Genomic DNA, 6,667 nt, shown 5'->3' on the forward strand with positions numbered 1-6,667 from the left:
TTCTACTTCAGTAGATGACCTTGCAATAATGTTTTTTTAGATTTCCAGAAAATTAAGGAACCACCAAGTTTTATGTAAACATCAATAACAGATCATCTTCCTGCCATCAAACAAGATACCCAATCCGAATCACAATAAAAAACTACTTGCTTCTCATTCGCAGCCTTGAACAACAAATCTTGCTCAGAATTTTGTTTGATGTATCTCACAATTCGCATAACAGCCTCCATATGGGTCTACTTCGACTGTTGCATAAATTGACAGAGGTGATGCACAACATATGTAATGTGAGGCCCTATATATTAGCGTTTCAATTAATCTCTGAAACATCCCTTTGTCATCTTGAAGTTTTCCTTCATCATACTCATTCGAGGTCAACTTCACATTCTGCTCTAAGGGTGTTAGCGTTGACTTTGCTCCTCCAAAATCAGTTTTTTTCTTTAATTTAACAAGAAACTTTAACCTCACCACTTCAATTCCAAAGAAGAATTCAGTTCGCCCAAAATTTTCATTACTTTTAGTCTGCAAAAATCGGGTAACAACCACATATAAACTTCTTTAGTTAAATTTCATTGCAAGAAGGCATTAAAGACATCCCTTTGACAGATAAACCAATTGAACATGGAAGAAAAAGCAAGAATGGCTCTAACAATAACCATCTTTGCGACAGGAGAGAATGTTTCAAAATAATCATTTCCATCCTTTAGGCTATATCCCTTAACTACCAAACGAGTTATGTACATTTCAACCTCGCCTATAACATTGTACATCACCTTGTACACCCATTTAAAGTCGATGGGCACCTTCCCTGGTGATAGAGAAACAATGGACCAAATATTGTTTGATTCCAAGGCACAAATATCATCCTTCGTGGCACTAATCTAAATTGGGTTTTTCAAAACCTCAGAATAGATTATAGGTTTAAAAAAAGTAGATATGACATCAATATAATAGTGTGTGTGTAAGGGTAAATGATTGTAACTAAAGGAAAAAGAAGAAACCTGACCGGTTGGTGAACATGATTGATAAGAGAAAACAAATTCTTGTAACCAAACAAGTTGTTTTTATTCACGAATTAATCTTCGAGAAACAACGAATTCTAGCAACAAAGGCTGAGGTAACTGTGCAGTCGACACATGTACTAAAAGAGTTGGCAATTCATTAGGTATTTGTAAGGGAGAAGGATCAGATAAAACAAACTGGGAAGGAGAATCAGATTGTGAATGATTAGGAGAAAGAAGCAAAAAATCAGAACTATCAACTAATGTTTGTTTTGGGAAAAAATTATTAGTGGAAGCAGAAGGAAACTGAGAAGGAAATATAAACTCATGAAAATGAACATCCGTTTGGATTTAGATTTCAAGTTGAACAACACGTAACCCTTTTTAATACTTGAATAGCCCATAAAAACAATTAGGATAGCTCTAGGGGCAAATTTATCTTTATGACTTGGAGAAGTTACATAATAGAGGCACCCAAAAATCCTAAGTGTGCAAGATTAGGATGTTTTTTTTTTTTTTTGAAAACTAGGCTGTTTATTATATAAGAGTTCGAAGGACGTTTTCCAATTTAGCACAGATTAAGACACACTCAACCTAAAATTTCATAGGAACCTTAGACTAGAACCTGAGTGCCCTAGCAACTTCGAAAAGATATTTATATTTACGCTCAACTACCTCATTTTTTCGAGAACTCTTATGAACAACACCAAGAGAATTGAAAAAAAAGAACACCTTGAATATGGTCGTACCTTTCACCAAAAAAAAAAAATCCCAAGAGACACAATTGCATCTGACTCGAGTCTCAACAAATAAACCCAAGTTACCCAGTGTAATCATCAATAATGGTGAGAAAATAACGATGAACGGAATTAGTTGATATACTCTCTAGATGTTTATTAATTGAAAAGGTTTTTCAAATTGAGACTGACTGACGAGAAAAGGAACACGACATTGTCTAGCCAAAGGAAAAATAGAGCATTCTTGTACATGTTCTTGATCAAATTTTCATGATGAAGAGAGGACAATTTATGCATTTTGGGAAGGGAGCATGCCAAACATGAGTTTAATTGATAATACCAGACTTGCATTGAAAAGAACTAGAATGTAAAGAACAATACAAGATGTTTTTCATAAAGATAAACCAAAATCATGTTCTTTCGACCGGAACAAATAGAGGCCATCAATATGTTTACTGATCCCTTTCATCCTCCTAGTGGAGATCCTGCATAATGCAAAAAATTGGGTAAAAAATGACAAAACAACCAAGGGCTGGAGTTAACTTGAATATTGAAATGAGGTTACGATTAAAATGCGGAACATGTAAAACATTTTTTTAAGATTTTATTGGGGCTTAATTGATATGAAGCAACATGGGGGACACGAGAGATTTTACCATTTGAAAGGTGAACATAACGTGGATTGATATTAAAAAGAAAAAAGTGAGATTCAATAATTTGGAATCAGACAATACATGATCTGCTGCTTCAGTATCCAAGATCCAATCAGTAGTGCCTTTAGACGAGGGACATTGAGAGACTATACATGTCATATTGATAGAAGAATAAGCAGCAGGTCTTTGTTTCAGGAGTCTCAGAATATGAGCATATTGTTCTTGTGTAAACAGTGGCGCTGCTTGAACTCCTACAGAGCTGAAAACCTCAGTCTCTAAACTCTAAGTTACTGCCATGGCTACTTGACCTTCCTCTTCTTAAACTTAAAAGTCAGTGAAAACCGATGAGACTATTAACAGTTTTCACTTTTATGACCCTTGACCTAGTAGTGATCACAAGTCCCAGAAAAAAACGAACTGTCATTGGAAAACATCACAGCAGAGTATGAATGGATTAATCCCCTCCAAATTAGTTCTTTTAGATTCTTAATATGTTTGATTCAAAGATGTCAGTGGCTGTATAAGAAGGAATTGACTTGGAATTGTTGTGTAAGACACGTTTATTCCCATAAGAAATTGAAAACGTTTCTATTGGGACAAATGTTTCAGATTTGCTCGAGTATTTTCACATTCACACGGTGCAAAAAGAATCGGTGCCCTGAATTCTTCCCATAGCGGTTTAAATTTGGTAAAGTAACCCGAGATTGAAGACTCACCTTAAACAGATGTAGCAATTTCACGACGCAAGAAGTAAATTCGTTCACTATCAACCTTGTTAAAGCGCTCCTTATAACTCCTAACCCGATCTAGATGAAATACGTCAATCTAGAGAGTCATGTTAAAGCTGGTCCCTCAAGAAATTCCTTTTCCAAAAAAAATTCGTTATAAATAATTATCCAATAAAATTCGTTATAAATGATAAATATTAGAAAACATGCCTAAATAATTTCAAAAATAATTATAATGCTCAAAGTTCCAAATACATAAATAATAAAAGTAATAAATCCCGAATAAAAATTATGGATAAATTCTGAAATAGAAAACTCAAATAAACTTCACACTATAGATTTAATCTGAAAAGCGAGAAATCACTCCAAGTATCGGATCGTCTAAAATTGAATATCTATAAAAGAAACTATAAGGGTGTAAGATATTAAGCTTAGTGCGTCTCTAAAGTGGAATCAAACAAACAATTCAAAACACATATTAACAGTCCGAGTCATAATATTCATGGTCTGAATGCAATGCAAATGTAAATGTACTCATACGCCTTACACCGTTCGAATAGAAGGTTTCCTGGAACCACTCTAACACATCATCCGAAGTGGGGTCTGCCATAAAGGTAGGAGGCCACCGAATCCGAAGTAACATTTACCATGTCGAGTGAATGCACTGAACTTTTCCTATCAATCCCAACCCAATATGACATGTTAACATACATATATTCGAAATTTAATCCGAATGTAATAAGAAGTACATAATCACATACCCGAATGTATGACATAAAATTCGAATCTGAAAAATCATGTTTCACATAACACAAATGTATGTCCAACAGATCAGCATTCAACATATAACATTTTTCGAGATTTGACATACATCAGATTTCACAAAATAATAACCGAAACATAAACTAGTCAATCACATGTCATATCACAATCAACAAAGTATACTAGACAACTAAATAATTCACAAATAAAATGCAACAACCGATAGAGACACAACTCAACAAAATAACTAATGATGGTCATAACATCTTCCATGATCAGCTCGAGTAGTGGATCGCCCCGAATTAGTTTCTACATAATAATTTAATAATAAATTAATATTCTAAATAACTAACATAGCCAAATAAACTAAAATCTCAAAATATCACTCACGGTTAACTCGAGTAATATGGGTTGGTTCAGAATTTGCAGTAATGACAGAGGGATCGGTAACTCAATTCTCAGCTCGATTTCTCCTGCAAAATTATGATATCCGATTTCATATCCCAATTCAATGTTTCTGAATGATATACAACAAAACTATGTTAAATAATATGAATTATTTAATATCCAGTTCGAAACAAGGGAAGCTATAAGTAGGGGATTTTGGTTAGAATAAGGGTCTGTTGGTTAAAAAATGGAAGCCCGGACATGCTGACTCCCCTTAATCGTCGGCGATAGGCGTTCCAACCATAACCCCAACCAAGTAAATGACATCCCACACGGATGCCATGGTGAGAAAAATACTGTTGATGGTGATAGCAACATCCTGTCGAGGGGAACACGCCGATTTTAATCGAAACCACAACAGACGACCACCAGCTTGACCGGACGACGGAGACGTAACCATGGTTTAAGATTTCCAAGCAGTCCGACGAAACTCTCGGTTTCCCTACCAAGAGAGGACGACGACCGAACGACCAAAGGATAAAAATGGTTACGAAGAGGAATCTACGATGCGGCGAATGACTTACCGGTGACCATCGAACGACAACGAGATGTTAACATGAGGGGGTGAGTGGCTCAATGAGAATAACATGGAGGAAGAAAAAAAAAAAGGAAACAGAGATTGGGGGCGCTGCTTGTGAAATAAATACAGTTGGGGTTGTATTATTAAAAAATTGAGAAAATCTTATCATATATCCATGAATTTATTAGGGTTTTTAAAAAATGAGCAGAAGCTTTGTATCCTTTACAAAATGGTTACTAAAATTACTACCAATTCAATTTAATCTTTAAAATCAATTTAGGGATTTGACTGGAAATTCTCAAATTCTAGAGTTTTTAATTTGGGGAAAATTTTGGGTGTTACAATTCTCCCTTCCTTAAAGAAAATTTTGACCTCGAATTTTACCATAATGGAAATAGAGTGAAATAAGAAAATATCCCCTGTTCCGTCTGATTCATCTCGATCTTCATATATTGAGTAACATATACCAACTCATGTTGCCTCACTGCAGATCTAGTTAAATCTCTACTCTTTCTCAGTTTACCCCTACTAATTGAACCATAACCAATAGGTCTATCATGTTCTCTATCTTTGGTTGGTGTCTAAATTAACCTTGACCTTAACTAATCGCTACATGAAACTCCTACAGAGTGGAATAATGAATTATTTATAAATGAAAAAATCCTAAGATTGAAGTTGATACTTAGACTTCCAACTCAAAACATTTATTCACCATTTTAGAAATAGGAAAAATAAAAAGAAGAAAATATATTTTTTTATTTTGTAAACCCCATTTTAACCCAAAAATATTTAAATGCATGCAAAAATCATTTTTTGTTAAAAAACTTTGTAGTTGAGTTTAACAATCTAAGGGTTGAACCTGACTTTGATAACTCTAAATATAACCCTTTAACCCGACTTAGATGAAATACGTCGAATCTAGAGAGTCATGTTGAAATATCTCCATCACGAAATCAGTGTTTGATTTAAAATTTTAAAAAGAATATCATTTAAAACTTAGAAACATTTTCCAATTTCAAGCTTTAATATTTTATTAAAAATAATTATCCGAGAGAAATCCGTTATAAGAAAAATATTTAATGAGAAAATAACCTCAGTGACCAAAAATGCCTTATAATATACGATTTTAACCAACTTTTTTTGGATTTGCCAAAATGACCAACAAAATCGCAATGCGAAATAAAAATCGCAACGCGATCTCCAGAATCGCAAATCAGTTCCCAGAATCGCAACGCGATTATGAAGAATCGCAATGCGATAGTACAAATTCGCATTGCGATTTTTCATAATCGCAACGCGAATATGAAAATCGCAACGCGATTCTGACTATCGCAACGAGTATCCGTAAAATCGCAACGAGTATCCGTAAAATCGCAACGCGTATCCGTAAATCGCAACGACAATACGTAAAATCGCAACGCGTATCCGTAAATCGTAACGAGAATACGTAAATCGCAACGCGTATATGTAAATCGCAACGAGATTACGTAAATCGCAATGCGTATCCGTAAATCGCAATGCGAATACGTAAATCGCAACACGAACACGTAAATCGCAATGCGAATCTGTAAATCGTAACGAGATTCTGACTATCGCAATACTGAATTTCAAATTCGCAACTCGTTTCTGAATTCGCAACAGGTTTTAATTTCGCAACACAAATGTTTTGGGTATATAACTACGCAGCAGCAGCAACTCATAACATAAATCCCTAAATCGTAACTCATTCCATCTCCATCTATCACTCTCTCCGGCGACATCCGTTCCTATATCCAACGACATCCTTCCCCATCCGGCAACAGGTTTTAGTTTCGCAGCT

The 6,667-nt window shown here is 34.9% G+C and overlaps 1 long non-coding RNA gene across 1 annotated transcript; it reads right to left on the reverse strand.

The window, feature by feature from the left end:
- Positions 1-2,160: 2,160 nt before the first annotated feature.
- On the reverse strand, positions 2,161-4,933 carry LOC120203872. The gene is made up of 5 exons (XR_005523901.1): positions 4,853-4,933; positions 4,272-4,354; positions 3,667-4,190; positions 3,108-3,254; positions 2,161-2,223 (listed from the first exon to the last, which is right to left on the reverse strand). It is a non-coding gene; the product is annotated as an uncharacterized LOC120203872 (long non-coding RNA).
- Positions 4,934-6,667: the final 1,734 nt, after the last annotated feature.

This window comes from Hibiscus syriacus, unplaced genomic scaffold (assembly GCF_006381635.1).
Source record: "Hibiscus syriacus cultivar Baekdansim isolate YM2019G1 unplaced genomic scaffold, ASM638163v2 tig00010483_pilon, whole genome shotgun sequence".
Taxonomy (NCBI): Eukaryota; Viridiplantae; Streptophyta; class Magnoliopsida; order Malvales; family Malvaceae; genus Hibiscus; species Hibiscus syriacus.